The sequence below is a fragment of the Tachyglossus aculeatus genome, chromosome 16, assembly GCF_015852505.1.
Source record: "Tachyglossus aculeatus isolate mTacAcu1 chromosome 16, mTacAcu1.pri, whole genome shotgun sequence".
Lineage (NCBI taxonomy): Eukaryota > Metazoa > Chordata > Mammalia > Monotremata > Tachyglossidae > Tachyglossus > Tachyglossus aculeatus.
The window spans coordinates 34,776,835-34,794,983 of record NC_052081.1 but is presented as its reverse complement, the minus strand read 5'-3'; the positions used below and the strand labels follow the sequence as shown (position 1 = coordinate 34,794,983).

At 43.7% G+C, this 18,149-nt stretch overlaps 1 protein-coding gene across 1 annotated transcript in view; it reads left to right on the top strand.

The window, feature by feature from the left end:
- SORCS3 (sortilin related VPS10 domain containing receptor 3) overlaps nt 1-18,149 on the top strand; it is a 404,518-nt gene that overhangs the window by 28,073 nt on the left and 358,296 nt on the right. The gene's annotated exons all lie outside the window — the stretch shown is intronic.

Genomic DNA, 18,149 nt, shown 5'->3' with positions numbered 1-18,149 from the left:
TCGAGTCTTTCAAAGGTCACCATTTCTTCCTCAGGTTGATGCTGTTCAAGCTCTGGCTATACTGTTTCATCTGTCAGCCTTGCTTTCTGCCTCCTATTCTCTAGACCTTGGACTATTGTTTAGTTTCCCAGGCTTTGACTACATCAAGATGTTGCAGAAAAAATAATTTGAAGAAGAGAAGTTTTTGAAAGATGAATGCAAATGTATCTTTGAGGGCTTTTAAATATTCACAAGACTTCACAAACATTAACTCATCAATCAGTACTCACAGCTGCCTTTGTCCTGCCTACCCCCAAGAGGCTGGCTAGTGGTTATTACTGCTCCATTTTATCCAAATTTTGAGAAATGGAAAAACTGTAAAGACTGGAGCCCAGTGAGGCTAAGAACCTTGTCTGAGAACACTAATGCTTGTTCGGAGCAGTTGTCGTCATCATCATCATCATCCAAAATCTAATATTAAGTGCCTTCCTACATGGCTGTGAACTAGGCAGGGCTAGCAAGAAATTGTCACAAATCGAAAGTTTTCTAAAGTCCAGTAGACAAAAAATTCAAATTGTGGACGTTTTCATAAATTGAAATCAACCTGTCTGCAGCGTTCTCAGCCAAACCCTTCCCCTCTCCCCGCAAACTATATACGGTTTAGAGTTAGGGGTAGAATTAGGGTTGGGGCAAGAACGATTCAGGGTAGGGTTGGGGGAAGAGATTTGATGACCATCTTCATCTGGAATGAAATTTCTGCAACATTAGATGATTTTCCATTATGACCTCGTAAGATGATTTGCATACAGCTTTCTAGGTGCTGTCCCAAATGGGCAGATCAGATGTGGTCCGTAGTATCTAGGAGTTCACTCTCTATGGCAGGCGATGGTGATCTGAATCATCAACATGCCTGTGACCCAAAGGGACAGAGGCAAAAATTAAAGTGAAAGTATTCAAATTAAAATAAGGGGTAAGCGGTGGGGAGAAACTTCATTTATCAAAGGGAAAGAAGAATGAATCAAGGGGAGTAGTAGTAGCTTTAGTATCGAGTGCTTTTTGTGTGCCAAGCACCGTGCTAATCAATCAGTCATATTTATTAAGCACTTACTATGTTCATAGCACTGTATTAAGTGGTCAGGAGAGTATTCATTCAGTCATACTTATTGAACACTTATTGTGTGCAAAGCACTGTCCTAAGCACTTGGGAGAGTACAAATAACAATAAATAGACACATTCCCTGCCCTTAACGAGCTTACAGTCTAGAGTACATTACAACAGAAATAGGGACATGTTCTCTGCCCATAACAAGCGTACTTAGTATGCATTGGGTAATACTACAGTCCCTGGCTCTCAAATATTAAATGGGGAGAGGGGACTGGTTACAGTCACATAAGGTGTGAAAATGACATAGGAAGACAAAGACATAGGAAGACAAGCAGAGCAAAACAGAAGCTGTAGGGACTTTGTCTAGAGGAGCAGAGGTTTTTGCTCTTCATGACTCAGAGTCCAACAGTCCCTGATAATAATAATAATAATGATGATGATGGCATTTAAGTGTTTACTTTGTGCAAGGCACTGTTCTAAGTGCTGGGTAAGATACAAGGTGATCAGGTTGTCCCACATGGGGCTCACAGTCTTAATCCCCATTTTACAGATGAGGTAACTGAAGCCCAGAGAAGTTAAGTGACCTGCCCAAAGTCACTCAGCTGACAAGCAGCAGAGGCAAGATTTGAACCCATGACCTCTGACACCCAAGCCTGTGCTCTTTCCACTGAGCCACGCTGCCTGATCACCACAGCCATCCCAACCCTCAAATTTTTATGGAGGCCTCACGTGATTGCTGTTTTGTGGAGGTCACAAGTAGTCCAATCAAGGTCAGAAGAAAGGTCTGGGTTCTTGCTGGAGACCCCCCATGAGGCTCATGTGGCTTAATTATCCTTTTTCTTTCCCGGCTTTTCCTAGGACAGTCTTGTTTTGCAAATTGTTTTTCTTCTAACACCAAGCCTACATTTTTTCCCATCAAAATTACTCCTCAGAGGAAGAACTCGACAATCGTTCCCATCTTTAAACCCTACTTAGACCCTTCTTGAACTCTGTTAAGGGACTGGACCAGTTCTCCAAGCACCAGTCTGTGCCACCTCAGCCATGACCCACCTCCCCACGCTGCCTCTCCCTCCACGCCTAGTTCTCTGGCGAGGTTGCTGATGGTGGGTTACAAGTCTCCTCCCCTTCCTCTGGGCTGCACTACTCCTCTTATAAGTCATGTATATGAGGGAGCCTTCTGTTGACCTTCTTTTAATTGCTAATAATTATTCACTTTTATATAGCTCAGGGTGATAAATATTCATGAGCAGGCTAGTGCATCAGTATTGGGCCCTTTAAGCTATGGTGTTTTAATTAAACTGAACCTTGGAATTCAAAGCCATAAAGAGACATTAAAAAGGAAAAAAACGTAAGGTGGGAAGGACAGTAAGGCAGATGAAATGTTGGCTTGGCGTTACCAAGTGACCTCACCTTTCCTGAAGATTGGTGAGCCTAGGGCTGACACAGTTCCATCCAGCTCCAATTTTGCCTGGAAAATCTCCTCCAGTTGGCTTTAAACTCTTAAGCAGCGTGGCTCAGTGGAAAGAGCACGGGCTTGGGAGTCAGAGGTCATGGGTTCTAATCCCAGCTCCGCCACTTATCAGCTGTGTGACTTTGGGCAAGTCACTTAACTTCTCTGTGCCTCAGTTACCTCATTTGGAAAATGGGAATTAAGACTGTGAGCCCCATATGGGACAACCTGAGTACCTTGTATCTCCCCCAGTGCTTAAAACAGTGCTTGGCACATAGTAAGCGCTTAACAAATATCAAAATTATTATTATTATTATTATTATTATTGAGAGTTTAGAGAAGCAGTATGGCTTAGTGGAGAAACCATAGAACTTCAGTTTTAATCTTGGCTCTGCCATTTATCTGCTGCGTGACCATGGATGTTACTTAACTTCTCTGAGCCTCAGTTTCCTCATCTGTAAAATGAAGATTCAATAGCTGTCCTCCCTCCTACTTAGACTCTGAGCTCCACCTGGAACAAGGACCATGCCCTGTATCTTTTTTCTACCCTAATGCTTAGTATAGTGATTGGCACATAGTAAGCATGTATCACAATTAATATTATTGGAGTTTGAATTTTTTGAATCTCCATTCATCCATGGGCACCGCATCGTCAAGTGTTCTGTTCAGTGGGATTCCTTCACTGCTTTTTGAGATTTAAGTGTTCTTTGAACAGGTCGGTGATATCAAGTTTAATAAGCACAGCGGCAAATGGGAATCGGTCCTTGAAAATTCTGAAACGTATTTAAGTGCCCTTTAATAGTATTAGAAAGAGTGAGGGAAGGGCCCTTGATAAATGCTTTAGAGTTCCAGGTCCTTGGTAAAATAAGGGGCAGCTTGAAATCCTGTGTCTTTTGGTCAAACTGAAGAGATGAGGGAGAGAGGAAAGGCATAATTTTCAACTCTCCCTGGGGTCTTGGCCTGGGAGAATGCTGTACTCCAGGGAGCCTCACATTATTATGATATTTGTTCAATCCTTTCTATGTGCCAAGCACTGTTCTGAGCACTGGAGTAGTTGCCAGTTAATTAGGTTGGACACAGCCCATGTCCCAAATGGAGCTCCTAGTCCAAGTTGGAGGGAGAATAGATACTGAATCCCTCTTTTGCAGTTGAAGAAACTGAGGCACAGAGAAGTTGTGACTTCCCTCTCTAGAAGAAGAGACTATTCAGGTGAGGACAGGTTTGAGATTGGGGAATCATGTCTCTGTGCTTTAAAATGGGAAAAGGGGTTTGTTGACTGCAGTATATAGAAACCAAGATGTTCATGAAATGCATGAGAGTTCTTTTCTCTTTTTTTTTGTTAAGAGGAAGTGACTAGATTAGCCTTTCAGAGAGGTGATTTCTTCTTATAGGTCTTTGGGCAAAGGAGATTGGGAAAATACTCTTGCAAAAGGTGATTCGAATCCCATCTTTATTGGAAATCACAGCTTTGCTCTCCTTGGGTTTGACTCTCAGATTCTGCTGGAAGGTATCTGGGGAGGGACCCTCAGAACTGATACTGGGTGCCAACACCATCACAGAATTCTGGGAAAGGCAACTGTGCCTCTTTTAGCTCTTTGACATGTATTTGGTCAAACATCAGAAATGAGAGAAAACTTGATCAGTGTAGTGCTGTTCTAAAGATGAATTTGTTTGCTCCACATTGACAGCCACTCCACGGGCAAAAGTCTGTGTGATGTTTTTCATCATGGACAGCGGCAGTATTCACTGTGTGCCTGCCCTTTGTGGCACATTTTATCAGAGGCTGAAGGAGAAGCTCCTGGCCAAAAGGTTGGATTCAGCTCAAGGCTAAGCTAGTAGTAAGACTCTTAGTTATTAAAGAGACATTGTTTTTGAGCAGCCCTACATTCTCCCATACGTCTTCACAGTTTCTTCCAGGAATATGTGTCTAGAGACGCACACAAGTGCTAGTAATAATTATGATATTTGTTAAGCTCTTACTATGTACAGGAATAGATTCAAGTTTATCAGGTTGGGCACAGTGCCTGTCCCACATGGGGTTCACAGCTTCATTCCCTATTTTACAGATGAGGGAACTGAGGCACAGAGAAGTTAAGTGACTTGTCCAAGGTCACACAGCAGACAAGGGGCAGATCCAGGATTAGAACCCGTGACCTTCCGAGTCCCAGGTCCATGCTCCATCCACTACACCAAATGCTAAGGGTGGTGGGAGTCATGAGCATGATCAGAGTCAGATGGAGTTAATCTGGGAAGGCTTCCTAAGGGAACTGGTTTTAAGTTATTTTGAAGCATGTGTGAAGTGTATTTGTCAGAGAGAAGGGGTGAAAAATAGTCCAGCTGGGGAGAGTGGCACTCCCAAGGACAGGTAAATCGTGTGGATGGCACAGTATGAGTGTAATGAGAAGGCACTGTCAGCGAGGTGCAAGTGTGGAAAGGTCCTTGGGCCGCAGTCATAGTGGGGAATGCTACTGAAGTAGAAAGACAGGTCTCCTTTCTTGCTGGTATCCCCAGTGGTTAGATGCCACTATGAGTGCAAGTGGGATTCACAGTTCCAAGCAGCCTTCAGGAAGGGCTCAATGTCCCTGCCTAGAATGGCTCCACAGCCACCACCACCGCAGCAATCACTTCAGGTTTCTTATCTGGGCCCCTGCAGTGCCATTAAGACATCACGGGGACTTGAGTCAGGCTGACCCATCATCCTCCCGGTGCTTCAGGTGACCTCACTTGCATCTGCTAGCTTGTCTTCTCCCATTTATAGTTGCCTCAATGTCAACAGGTGCTACATCCCGGTTTTCAACCTGGGAAGCTTGACTCTTCCCCTCTAGACTGCAAGCTCCTTGTGGGCAGGGAACGTGCCTACCAAATCTGTTGTGCTCCCACGGGCACTTAGTACAGTGCTCTGCGTACAGTAAGCACTTGGTAAATACCACTGATGATGGTGACGATTTGCATTCCCATCCTGCTAAACAGCACCCTGTGAATTATATTACTTGTCATTTTGGTACTTAACATTATGCAGTTCTCCCTTGTGTTTTGTCTCTTCGAGTATTCTGTCTCCTCTATTAGTCTAGTGCTTAGTACACTGGTCTCTACATGCAGTGTACTCTCAGTAGACACTGTTGGCAGCCTGACTGGCCACCTGGCTGTCTCTCCATAGTGCTTCCATCCTTGACATATTTTTTAGTTAGTTGCTTTGCCCTCTTCTTTGCCTCTCCTCCTCCCTCTTTTCTCTCAACTCTCTGTGAAGTGGGCCAGCCCAAGAGGAGGAAGAGTGCAATAAGGGGAAGAGACAGAGAGAGAGAGAAGTAAATGAAAACAGAATGAAATAAGACCCGTTCCAGCTATGACACTGAAGAAAATCTCCTGAATGAAATCCAATCTGTTATTTAACCCCCAGGTCCCGGTTTAGTACCCGCCTATTGTGAAGGGAGAGCTAAAATAAAGTGGCTCTATCTTCCTGCAGATAAGCCTGCAAAAGGCAGTTTGGACCTCTCAGAAAAGGAATGCAGGGCTCTTAACTGTGCCATCGCTGCATTTCACCCTCTTCTGTGCAACCTGTTTCAGTTGAGGGGACCAGAGAGGCCTGTTTGGGTTGCATCAGCCGCTATCGCTGTGGTGAGCGGGAAGAAGCAGAGCCCGAGTGACAGAGACTGTCAACCTCCTTCAGTCAGAGGCCCTCAGACTTCCTTGCACACACTTCATATTTTGGCTGGATAAATAAATAAAGTGCCAAATAACAGATCGTGAGCTTTGAGCCCACCCACAGTTGAAAAAATTGGAAAGATGACAGGAAGAGCACCCATGAGCTCCCTCCCAAGGCTCCGGCGGGCGTCCGTCAGCCAGGTGTGGGGGCTTATGGTGAGAATTAGATGGATATGTGGAGGAACGAAGCTGCTCTTTTTTTCTTTTTCACCTGATCCGGGGTTTTGTGCAACTTCTCTGCTCTTCTAGCAATTGGGTGTAGTATTTTTTTTTTTTTGAGAGGAAAAAAAAAACTTCTTCCCACTTCTCCATTTCTTCTTGGGGTTAATCTGTCCCCTCTGCCTTATTAAAGAAGCAATTAGCACGGCATGTTATTGCTGAGAAGCTTGCTATTCCCCTTCCTGCAGCTGAGAAGAGAATGCACTAAATGGCTCCAACCCCTCACTAACTGCACTTGAAACTGGGCTCCTTTAAAATAGGGATAATTCTGCTCAGGGAATCCCTTCGGCAAGAGGCTTGAGAAGCGACTCAAACTCTTTAACTTCCTGACCTCCAGTTCCGCAGAGCGTTTCCATGATCCCGCACCTCCAAAATCCAGTTTCTCTTGATATCCCATGAGAGATGACTACTGCATAAAAATGGGGTGCGGCAAAATTCCTAGGAGGGAAAGACAAAAAATGGTTCATTCTGTTGAGATAACTTGGCCTTTGCTACTATTGTCACTTTCTAACAGCTGTACATAATTTTGTCAGACTAGTCTCTGCTAGCTTCTCGAAGCTCCAGCATGATCTCCCTGGGCATATCCTGACCCTTAGTTTTAGGAACCTTAGACCAAATGTAAGCACTGAAGAAATAATTGGGGTAAGGAATGAGAATCAGGCCAATGTTCCATCCAGTCCAGTATTCTGTTTGCATCAGTGACAATAGGGTACTTGAAGGAACTGTGTCAGTTCATCAATCAATGATATTTATTGGGTGCCTATGTTTGACTTCTTTGGCATTCATTTTAACAATTAAGACTGCAGCTTTTCATATCCCTTTTCCTCTCTATATTCCCAACTTTCCCAGTTGTCAAGCATTACAGGCCTCATATTCACTGAAAGCCGTATTGTATCTACTGCTCCATTTAACCTGCAGAGCATACCCGTGGTACTAAATTCCACATGCTCACCGCCTGCTGTGGTGTTTCCTTTTGGGTTTTTGAAGTTGCCACTTGAAGCTTCAAAGCCCGTCCCTCATCCTCTCTGTACAGGAGTTGGTCAGTCAATCAATAAATCTACACACTTACTGTGTGTAGAGCACTGTACTGTGTGCTTGGGGAGTATGGTATAATAGAGCTGGTAAACATGGTGGCCCACAGCTTTTCTGACTTTATTCTTCATGATCCTGTAGACTTAAACCATGTCCCTTATCAGAGCCTTTGTGTTTCCAGAGTAAAGAATTCTAGTCTTTTCCATCTTTCCCCATACAGGAGCATCCCCATCATTCTGATCATGGTGGTTGCCCTTCCCTTATTTTTCTCTTTCTCTCCTTCTTATGGTTATTTGAGCACTTACTGTGTGTATAAGAACTGGGGTTGATACAACTTAATCAGGTTGGACACCATCTAAGTAGGAGGGACAATCCTCATTTTACAGATGAGGAAACTGAGGCACAGAGAAGTTGAGTGACTTGCCCAAGGTCATACATTACACAAATTGCAGTTGGGATTAGAACCCAGGGCCTGAATCCCAGGCCCATGCTCTTTCCACTAGGCCACGTTTAAGCTGCTCATCTTAAACTACAGCAAAGTTGTACAATATTCCAGGTGTGGATAAACCATGGTTTTATGGAGTGGCCATCCTGTGCCTTTTGCTTTTCAACTCTTTCCTGCTGGTGACCAGCCCATCATTTGCCCTATTTGGTTCCTGCCCTACATTGGTCCAATGATTGTAAAGAACAGTCAACAGTGACTCTTGAGATCTTTTTCTTGAATCAAGACAAATTACCTCAATCTCATTATATATTAAAGAACCTAGTCAACCTGCTCTTGGGTGGGGCTATGAAAATGAGTGTTAAGTGAAAGGGCATTAGACACAGTGTAGTTTTCCACAGGAAACAACCTCAAACACACTAATTTGTTCCTGACATCCAAAAAAACTGACCCAAACTACTATTTTAGTTTAAATACACCACAGTTAACTCTTTATTAACTCATATGATAAAATAGCAAGGCAAATATACACCAGTAATAAAATTTTATAGATTTAAACAATTAAATGTCAACATTTATGTCTACATATACACATATGTATGAAAAGTAATAATTGTCCTCATCAGAAGCTTGATACTGTGATTTGACTGAAGCATCCATTTAAGCACATCTAGTTCAACTCCCACACTTAGCTCTTCTGCTGTTTGTTACTTTCAAGACTTGACTGTACTCTAAGAGCCACTCGATTGCTGCTTGCCCAGGCTCTATACTTGCCTTTTCCCCACTTCCCTGGGATGCTGGGAGGATGAAATGAGCTGACAGATGTGCAAGTGTTTTGAGCTCTTAGCAAGAAAGGCACCAGAGATTGCCTGGAAGTAGTATTGTCATGAATCACTTTCACTCCCTTAAAGGCCTCCTGTCTTGCTTGGGAGGACTGGAAGAGCTGGGTGAAGGGGTTGAGTGGCTCTGATTTTTTTTTTCTCCAGGAGAACCCACAGCTTGAAAGATGTATCCCTGCTTTGATTAGTAAGCCGACCCCAGAGACAAGCCCAGGCCTCCTCCCCCTCGGTTACATGCCAAGACTCTGCCTCCTGCTCTTGGAGAGCAGTGACCCAAGGGAGAGAGGGGAAAACTGAAGATCATTAAGAGAGAAATCGGTGACGAGCTACACGGGAACGGCTTGAAAAGCACAAGTCTTTGTAGTCCCTTTTTATAGAGTCTTATACCTGGAACAGGTGCACATCAAAAGGCAGCACTAGACAGGAAGATGAGGCTTAAATGTCTCATTTTATGCTGAACTATTAAAGGAAAAAAAGAAGGTTAGGGCTCCATAAGGGAAGAAGACTCTGTGAGCGTGTGTGCAATGGGAAGGCAATTATCCCTGCGCTGCTCAATTCGCCAAGCTACGCAGGGCTGCTGTGGCTCTCAGCTTTGGGTTAATGGACAGGAAGAAGGAGAGAAGGTGTCGTCCACAGAAGGAGCCAAGCAGAGCGGCACAATCGGGCATCTGGTGGCCAACGATGCTATTCACTTGGCTACCTGGGGGCCTGGCTGGGAGTGGTGTCTTTTCTGCTTTTAGAGAGCATTGGGGCATTATGGGAATCAAAAGCTCAAGCCTGCTTTTGAAGGGAAGGAGGCTGCAAGAAGTCTGGCTACTGAGTGATGATAGAAATACTTCTTGCCTGTATTCGTTCATACAGTGCCTGTATTCCCATGATGTCAAGTTCATCACACAGCATAACGAGACGATAGCATGGGCTGATTCAGAAGCCGGATGCCCTCGCCGTGCCCAGCCTCTACTGGTCAGGCAGGCCCTGGGGCAGGGCACCTATCCCTCTCCATCTTTCTCCTTGTACTTAGAGTGGCTCTCCGCACAGCCCAGTGGGAGCCTGGACCTGCGTTTGGCTTGTGGGAGGGCTTTCGGACAGGGCCAGTCTCCTGCCCCCATCTCCCAACACACTTCTCCCACTCCGGTTTCCACCCCGAACACTTAGTGGTGGTGGTGACAGTGTGATCCCTGCGGGGAGGAGGGAGTGAGAAGCAGCATGACCCAGTGGATAGAGCATGGGCCCAGGAGTCAGAAGGACCTGGGTTCTAATCTTGGCTCCACCACCTGTCTGCTGGGTGACCATGGGCAAGTCACTTCACTTCTCTGTGCCTCAATTCCCCCATCTGTATAATGGGGATTAAGACTGGGAGCCCCACACGGGACAGGGACCGTGTCCAACCTGATGAGACTGTATCTACCCCAGTGCTTAGTATGGTGCCTGACATATAGTAAGCACTTAATACCCCAATACCACAATGTTGGAGCATGGTCCAGGAAGTCAGAAGGCCCTGGGTTCTAATCCCAGTTCCTTGATTTGTCTGCTGTGTGACCTTGGGCAAAACACTTCACTTCTTTGCCTCAGTTACCTCATCTGTAAAATGGGGATTAAAACTGTGAGCCCAAGTGGGACATGGACTTTGTCCAACCTGATTATCTTGAACTTACCCTAGCACTTAGTACAGTGCTTGGCACGTAGCAAGGGCTAAACAAATACCCTTGGAAAAAAACGAGTGAGTCACAGTCACCTCCTTCTCCTTGGAAACAGGGCAGAGGAGAGTGGCAATGGGTATATGGGTAGTCAGCAAGATGGGGGCCGAAGGACTGGGCTGAGTGAACTGGTCAGTGCTGGAGTGGCACAGAACAACCCTGGCCTCCTAACTGGTATTTATTGAGAGCTTATTGGGTGCAGAGCACTGTACTAAGCATCCTTTCAGTTACTTCCCCCTCAGTGTTCAGTCTCTGCAAGTCCCCCGAGAGACTTGTGAGAACTGCCTCCAGGCCATTGCTGACCTTAACAGTCCCAGCTCGAACTCATGCCAGGCTCGCAGTGGGAGCAGAGGCCACAGCAGGCTCCCACTGCCCATTGCTGCCACCCTGGGCCTGCACTTTCTGTTCCCCTTCAGTTTTGTGAAGTCTGGCCTAGTTATGACAAAGCGGGAACTGCCATTCCGGCTCTCATTTTCTTACCAATCCTAGTTATGGTGCTTCCAGTTCCTTCCACCTGACCAATTCCAACGCTGAATCCCAGGGCTAGGCTTTCCCTTGTTCCTGATTAATAATAATAATGGCATTTAGTAAGCGCTTACTATGTGCAAAGCACTGTTCTAAGTGCTGATCCCTACAGGATAGTCATGGCGAAGGTTTATAGAAGCACTTTGAGATGTATGCCCTCTAGACTCTAAACTCGTTATGCGCTAGGAATGTACCCACTAGTTCTGTTGTAATAATAATGATGGTATTTGTTAAGCGCTTACTATGTGCAAAGCACTGTTCTAAGTGCTGGATACTCTCCCAGGCTCCTAGTACAGTGCTCTGCCCATAGTAAGTGCTCAATAAATACCAGTGAATGATTTATGAAGGGCAAAAGAGGCCTGCTGGCTTAGGCTCTCAGTCAGCTCAGTTTGCTGGCCTGGCACTAAGAGACTTCTGGAAGGGACTGTTCCCACGGAAATGTTTTCTGAGTGAATCAACAGTCAACGTAGTGGGAGGTGGGACGTTGAGGGGGAAGAGACTGTTCACTCATGGAACAGAGAGAATGAGTCCGATAAATGGAAAGGGCGAGTTGAATCATCTTGGACTGACTCCAGACCCTGCCAGCAAACTGGAGGCAGTGAGACTAGCAGCATGCTTATGTGTATTGGTACACAACATGCCATGGTTCTCAGCAGCCAGAATGAGGTGGCAGAAGCAGCAGTTTTCAGAACAGCTTGTCCACCTGCAAATATGTGTTTTTCTCTCTCTGTCTTTCCCTCCTGCTCTCCGCTCCTCCTCACCCCTCCTTCTCACCTTCCTAATCAGCACTTCTCTACTCTGTAATGTGCACATTTGTGTGACGTCAATTAGGAGTGCTTCTTTGCTTTTTCTTGTTGCTAACCTTTCTGAGAGCCGGAGAATTTATCTGGGGTGGTGGATTTCTGACCCGCCGTTTATTACCCGCTGTAGAACATGCCTAAGAGGGGCCAGGCACCTGCCGGGCCCTGTCCCGGAGTGGACTGCCCCAACTGTCGAGACTGGAATGGGATAGGAAGAGTATTCTCTGCAGATGCCACTCTCTGGAGAAATAAATCTCTGCCAATGCAACTTTGCCACATCAGCTTCCAGAGGGCAGGGCTCTGGTCCTCTCTTTGGATGGCAACTAGTGGAGAGCCAATGAACCAATCGTCAATTATCTGAGCAGATGAGTTCAGAGAGTCGAATGTCTGCACAGATGGACGATATCAGGCTTGTCCGCCTGAGAAAGTCAAAGCTAATTTTGTGTGAGGGCTTGAACTGCTTTATCAGCACAAATCCAGACCCAGTTGGGCTAGTCAACTTTTTATTGTAACCTAAATGTACTGGTGGTCAGTGACAATACTTAGGTTTGGTGATGATGTAGCTCTTTACCATTATGTTACCAGATTATCCGAGCTTTGCAGAAACACTGTGAGTTGATGGGCTCATAGGAGAGCTCCTAGGACAAGTCCATCCATTAGTCAGCCAGTCAATCTGTAGGTTAATAATAGTTGTTGGTAAAATAGATACCATCGGGTGCTAACTTTCCAAAGTCTCTTCATAGCCTCCTGATCATTGTACTACCTCACCACTCCCTCTCTCTCCCCTTTTCCATCTATTTATCAATATGCCATCTCTCTCCTGCTTTCTAAATCTACCTCTGATTTGGGCCTCTGAGGCTTCCCATGATTTGTGTGTCACTGTCTCTTCATTTAGGTTGTAAACACCTTGAGGGAAAGGATTTTATTCTCCTTGATGACTTCCTTTGTACTCTCCCAAAGAGCACTGTGCTTAGCCCTCAATAAATGTAATTGATTGATTTTTTGATCACTAGGTTAGGGAGTACCAACTCTGAGCAAAACCTTGTACTACTTGTGGGAAGTTAAAAATGAAGACTCCTCATGTTTCTCACTTATTGAAGTCCTAAAGAGATTCCAGTGACTTTTGAATTCCGAAATGGTGTTACTTTGGGTTTCCCATTGAACTCTTGCCAATCTAAACCAGTCTGAGTGAACTGATAGTACTATGTCTGATTTTACTGCTTATGGCTGTGAAATTAGGGAGAGAAGAGGAAACACCTCTGCACCTAAAGTGGTTCTCCACACAGCCCAGTGGGAACCTGGGCCCACAGTTTGGATCATGGGAGGTCTTTAGGACAGGGCCAGTCTTGTATGTACACCTGTGATGAAGATCACCACTGGAGGATTCAAAAACAAATACCGAAATATCCACTACATGACTTCCCAGAATCACTCAAGATTTAAAACTAAAGTCTACTTCTTTCCTACTATTTCTGCTGCTTCTTTCTTTCCTTCTTCAAACATGTTGTCTTTTCCCATAGAACACCTTTCTTCAGTAGTTTATGGAAGAGGGAGAAAGGGATTGAAATAGAATAAATAGATTATTAAAAAAGTGCATTGAAACCAAACATCTATTCACTAAGGACAGCAGTATAAATAGAATGAAAGCATAAGCTTCTCCTGGAGGCAATAGATTTCTAAAGTGATTATGAAGCAACAGATCTTTGATTATCTCTGCTAGTGTGGAAAATCTCTTTATGCGTCTAGTTATATATTTGTGTCAGTTATCTTGTGCTGCTATATTATTTTATATCAGGAACAAGACCACCCTTTTAATGGTTTTTAGAAGATGAATGGTTCTTATCATGGTAACTGTCCCGTATTTTGAAAATGAAATGCAAAGTCAATAACCTTTCTTTGGTGGGAGTGGTTTACCTTCTACAGATTTTTTGTGTGTGCAAGACCTCACTTGTAGATTGCAAACATTCTGGGGAAAGGCAATTTTTCCTGTTTTGAACAAGACTGAGCATATGATTGAAGCCCAATATTTTTTAATAACAACTTACTATTCTAAGGCTTTCTATTGGCTAGGATAACTAATATGCTCTTCTCTCACTTTGTAGTTTGAGCTTCCTTCTCTCCACTTATTAACTGACACAGAGATATTGTCCAGTACAGCAGATCTTTGATTATCTCTGTTAGTGTGGAAAATCTCTCTATGTGTCTGGTTAGATATTTCTGACAGTTACCTTGTGCTGCTGTATTATTGAATATCAGTCAGTACCATTCAGAAAGAGAGGGAGAGAGAGGGAAACATCGCTCCAGGACCCTGTACCTAGAAACACGTAAATAAGCATTGAGGCTGATCATATGTGAGTAATGAATGTTAAAATAAAACCAGAGAATCCTCAGTGACACAGTGTTTGATGAATAGCCCCATTAGTGCATTTAAATTAAGTATCTGGTTTAATGATGTCATGCTGCATACTGCTGTGAGTTATATTGCATGTAATTTAATGCCATTACAAAGGACTCTTAATAAATTCAGCACAGTCTGTGTTACATGATGCAATTAAGATCTGATGGCATGGTATTGATGTATTGGTGTTTGACTTTATGAACTTGCGGGGTCCGTTTTTTTGGAGACAAAGTGAGAAAGAAAGATTGTGGTCTCAGTGATGAAATACTTCCAGGGTCAGATGAACAGTAGCTATTTAGGCCCACCAAGTACAGAGAACCAGCAAGCCCCTGATCCTGAAGGCAAGTGAAAGGAAACTGAAGCGAGGGAATTCATAGTTGAGGCAAGATAGAGGATGTTTTAACCAGTTTAGACAGGTGCATGTGGTTTTGTTAGGGGGTTGGAAAGCTTAGCTTCTTTGTCTCCAGGTCATTTTAGTTCTGAGCCTTTTCCTTTTGTGGTTTGGTTAGCATTTCATGCACTGGACACATACGCCTTCTTAGTACCTCTAGGCTGAGTCAACCCAGGAAGGTCCGGTCAAAGAACCAAATTCAAAGACACTATAAAGGCTGGATAAACACCTGCAAGTCCAAACCTACCGAAATAAAGGCCTCCACATTTCTTATCAATAATACGGATGTCAGTCACTAGCATTTATACTCTCCTTCCTCCACAGAAGTGTTGGAGGGCATAATTCATTGAAACTCAATTAAGACTTATCAGTATTTAGGAAGAGCTGGAACCAGTGGCAAATATATATATTGTATTTTTCCAATTTGATTTTAAATGTATTTTGGAGGGATAATAAGAAATGAATTCCACAGCTAGAAAGCATAATTACAAAATGCCCTTGTTCTCAGGGATTCAAGGTCACCACCAGCATCAGTGAAGCCATTTTGTGTGTCCAACTTCATTCCCTGAACCTGAGAGTCTCTCTCTCTCTCTCTCTCTCTCTCTCTCACACACACACACACACACACACACACACACACTCAATCAATCAATCGTACTTATTGAGGGCTTACTGTGTGCAGAGCACTGTACTAAGCACTAGGGAAGTACAAGTTGGCAACATATAGAGACACACACACACACACACGTGGATGAACCTATTTTCACAGTGAGGCATTCAAAAAGTAGGTGTGGAAGGCCTGTTTTCCTGTGTGACTGGTGATAATGACTTCCCAAGCGCTTAGTACAGTGCTCTGCACACAGTAAGAGCTCAGTAAATACGAATGAATGAATGAACGGGGTCTCCAGAAACTCTAGGCTCTAAATCTCGACCTGGGAGGGTGAGAACTCTTGCAAAGAGAAGGAGATCTCTTGTCGTAAAAAAAAACAGAGATAAAGTGGATAAGAAGAAAAAACTACTTTCTCTTAATAAAGGGATAATACTGGAACACCTACTTTCTTGTCAGATAATTGCAGATAGATTTAATGTGAGCTTCTTTCTAATAACAAGATGTTCAGGGATATTATACTTGCAGATTATTGAGTCATTAAAAGTAAATGTGAAAAACAACTACCATGAATCCTGTTGACACAAATAGTACTATTGGGCTAACTTTAACTTTACAGTAGCTGGACTTCCTAGATGGTGAGCCCTTCGAAGGACAGGGTCTCTGCCTAATTCCCCCCGTGTACTATTTCTTAGCCCTTAGAACAGAGCTCTGCTCACACTGAGTGCTTAATAAATACTATTAGTACTACTACTCACTTTTCCAGGGGCTTGTTAGACAAGGGGCTTTCATGACTAGGCATGGGGCTCTAACAACCATGCACTACGTACAGGCCAAATCCCCAATTTTGTCAAATCAAGGGGGGAAATGACTGCTAATACCCAGGTTCTTTCTGGACATCACCTTATCTCCTCTGCCACGAAGAGCCCACCTTTCATAATTCTGGGCTCCAAGCTGTGGATGTCAGAGAAACTGAAGGGTAGGGCACCCTGTCTGAGCTGCAATTAATCAGTCTTGATGAAATAAAGGTGTTTAATTAAGCAGTTGGTAATTAATCCATACACCTGTTTAGCCCCTTTGAATTGACTCGGTACTTAACCCCCTTTCCAATAAGCTATCGACCATTGTTGCAGAAAGGTTCTCAGAATGGATTAATCCATTAACTTGATCCAGGGGGTTGACCTCCCTGTTTTTATTTTCCTTATGCATTAAAACCAGGGGTCTGTTCTCCTGTACCATAATCACATTTGCCCAAAGGTTCCAGCTCCATGAGAAAGAACTCTCCTGTCCTTGGAGAAAACCAATTTAATTCTTGTATCACTGTATATTCTTTCAAATATTACTATATGCATCTTCTCAAAACCCCTTGCTTGGAAGTATTAGGTGCTGCTACACCCATTTTGTAAGAAGGAAAGAAAAAGGTCCAGATGGGTGAGGAGGTTTCTGGAGGCTTTCTGGAAAGTCAGTTGGCAGAGCTGGATAAAGAGTGTTGCGTTCCAGATCCCAAATTAGTTGTTCTAGCAGATCACACCAGTTTTCCTGATTCCAGTTTTCCTGAACCAGTTGCCTTTAAAAAGTATCAGGCCTTAACACATTTGATTTTATTGGAGACACCATTCAAATCTCTTGGCAAGCCCACTGGATAATAGCTGAGAAATCATTTAATGAGATCTAGACCATTTTACAGCTCACACAGGGTTTTCATTTATTGTGGCTCTATATTCTGTGCATACTATGCTGATTTTTCTAAGGAATAAAAATGTTTATTTGCTATGAATTTTCCTCCAGATTGTTAATCCTAAAAGCCATCATAATTAAAGCTGTGATGTGTCACTTTAAGAGCTTGGGCCAAAGTGAATATCATTGATGAGTGGGCTCCAGCCAGATATTTAGCTTTGAATTAGTTTTGTGGTTTGGGTAGATTATAGGAAAAAACCCATACATCCCAGCTGTTAAACATCCACTTCTTCTTTTGTTGTTGTTTTCTTGATGCGATGAATACAGATTTTGAACAAATGCCCAGGGTTGAGCCTAGCTGAAATCTTTAGAAAATTCAGGGTGTTTCAGCTTTCTCTTTTTTAGGGGATGATTTGTAGCTTCCTGCTCCCCACTCTTCGCTCCACCCTCTCCGCCATTTTTAATGTACTGTGTGATCTTAGAGAATGAATTTATAAGGGAAACATCATGAATAATAAAATAAGGTGCTTGAATGCCGGCATCTCTCCCTTCTAAAGGCTGAGGAAATATACTTAGCGAAGATAGTCCTATATATTACCCGAATACACCAGTGCCAGGGCTTTAAAATTCCTGTACAGGGCTGCTGTGGAGCAATATTTTTTCCTTTGTAGAGTTGTAGACTACCCTTTTCTAGGATGAATCCTCTCCTCTCCACAATGACTAGTTGAGACTGCCTTTCTTGAGGAAACTTGGCATGTGTTGTTCCTATTGGCATTGAGGATGGTGGTAGAGGGGGCAAAATGCCATTTTTACAATTCAGAAAACAAATAGCGCTAATGTTCAGATTAGGTGGTAGGCTAATGACTCAGGTTTAGCTGAACCTTAAAGTGTCTGTAGTGATTTAGTCCATCACGTCTGAAGTGACTGACTTATTTGTCTTGTTGAATAGATGAATTTTCAGTGAAGGCAGTGTTTGGTCTGGTGTTCATCGACTTGATGGAGGTGGGTTGTAGTTTGCAAAGGGAAGGAGTTCTCTTGGGTCAGTTTGTTTTTTGCTCAGGAGCCAATTTCAAATGAAGGTGATGGTCAACAAAGTCATCTTACTAGGTCCCAGATGGGGGAGCCTGAAGAATAGACCAGTTGGTGGAGGGTGTAATAGAGGCATAGGAGGACTCATTTCGAAATATCGGAGCCAGTTAGAAAAGAAATAGTAAATTTAATGATTCCTAGAAAATTTCTTGAAAGGACTGATAGCATGTCAGGAAATCAAACCCTTCACTTGAGGT